The following is a 1,887-nucleotide window of genomic DNA, read 5'->3' as shown; positions in this document are numbered from 1 at the left end:
CACAGCACGAGCACAAACGTGCTAAATAAACATATATGTCAATATTATTAATAATTACAGGTATCTGCAATGACGTTGCTAAAAACAACATTCAACTCGTCACACATCTGGCCTACGTAATTTCCCCTCCCCGCCATAATCTAGGAAGAAGTTCAAATCAATTTCAATTTCAACAGTTATCTCACAGTGCCTTTCATAAAAGAGCAGGTCTAGACTGTACTCTGTGATGTTATTTAGAGAAGTAGGTTAATTTCCTTATTTCTGTGAATGGTGTCATGGTGTTGGCTATTCCATTACCTCCAGGTTAACCTTTGTGAGCAATACAAGTTGTTAACAACGCATTACACAAAGACTGTGTGTATGTCGGATTTTGGGAGACACAAATAAGACAGAAGTGCTTATAACTGGATGCTGCCCTTTGCTACTTGTCACTTTGGTCATTAAGGTAGTCTAAATCCAAGACCTTCTGCCGTATTCCCTTTTTTTCAACCAGATTTTTGTTACCTTCCACTTCCTTTGTGTTGGCATTTCAAAGTCCAGTGGACTTATGAGGACTATGGTTACCTGGTCCTCAGATCTCTGCAGGGTAAATCCAGACAGCTAGCTAGACTATCTGTCCAATCTGAGGACTATGGTTCCCTGGTCCTCAGATCTCTGCAGGGTAAATCCAGACAGCTAGCTAGACTATCTGTCCAATCCGAGTTTTCTGTTGTACGACTAAAACGACTTTTTAACGTATACGTTTCCCACCAAATCAAGTTCCTTCCCAAGGCTATTTTGTGTTGTTGCTCCACCCAAAATGATTGTGATTGGTTAATAGAAATGCCAATAAACCAGAGCACGTTTTTTCTCCCATCCCGGTATGCTGTCTGGACTAACCAGACAGTCTGGCAATGCAAGAGGACATCAAGGTGACGCTACTGCTTTATAGTGTAGAGCAGGTTATGTGGACTGCTAAAATATAGTATAGAATTGATTTTTTTTATTATTATTATTTTAAACTTAGTTTTTGATACTGGTCAGCATTCCTTCATTCAGTAATTCCATCTCTATAAAGCAGGGTTCATTGTTACTGCTTTCCCTGTGCAGGATTCAAATTACAAGGAATTTACAGGAAAAGATGAATGCATGATCTTATCCACATTAAAAAACATTCACCTTTCAAATAATGTGGGTTTTTTATTGTGAAGCACATGCAGCAAACTAGACTGACAGTGAAGGAATGCTATTTTTATATAGTTTTAATTAAGGTCGTTACTTATTTAACCAGAGGAGTTATGGGACTTTTAGTCAAAATAGACTTCACCTTCCCTTTGCCAATTCATTTTCTTTGACCCTCTAAAATGATTGGGATAAGAAGCAGGACCCTCCACATCTTTTTATTGATGCCTTCTCTACTAGTATACGCTTGGCAAAGATGTACAAATACCCAGCCATAACATACATGCTTTAACCTCTGCTTTCTCATCTTATGGATCACACTCGACTGTTATTGTGGCAATTCCAGTAGATATTTGTGTGGAAACACACTAAGTATGGCAACTAAATGGACACTCTCTGCTTTACTGCATTATTTCAAATACTAAGTTTATTCTCTAGTAAAGTAGTTTTCACATGAAATAAATAAATAAATTAAAATATAGTGAGACCATTCAACCAAACACACTGGGTAATAATACATTCAGCACAGACATAGTGGACCAGACACAGGCTTTTATTTTGAAATGTTGAAGCTCTTGTACTGTTTAGTTAAAAAACATCCAAAAACACAAGTACAAAGACATAGTGGACAAGACACAAACCTTTATTATGAAAAGTCGGGGACGGCACTAGCCGGGAGGACATGAGACAGGAGGTCTCCAGACTGCAGCCATACACTCTTGTACC

At 38.2% G+C, this 1,887-nt stretch overlaps 1 protein-coding gene across 1 annotated transcript in view; it reads left to right on the top strand.

Moving 5' to 3' along the window:
* Positions 1-1,887, top strand: part of LOC116693784 (uncharacterized) — a 6,609-nt gene that overhangs the window by 799 nt on the left and 3,923 nt on the right. The gene's annotated exons all lie outside the window — the stretch shown is intronic.

Source organism: Etheostoma spectabile, chromosome 8, assembly GCF_008692095.1.
Source record: "Etheostoma spectabile isolate EspeVRDwgs_2016 chromosome 8, UIUC_Espe_1.0, whole genome shotgun sequence".
NCBI classification, from domain to species: Eukaryota; Metazoa; Chordata; class Actinopteri; order Perciformes; family Percidae; genus Etheostoma; species Etheostoma spectabile.
Note: the sequence above shows the minus strand (reverse complement) of the source record. Positions and strands in the feature narration are given on the sequence as shown.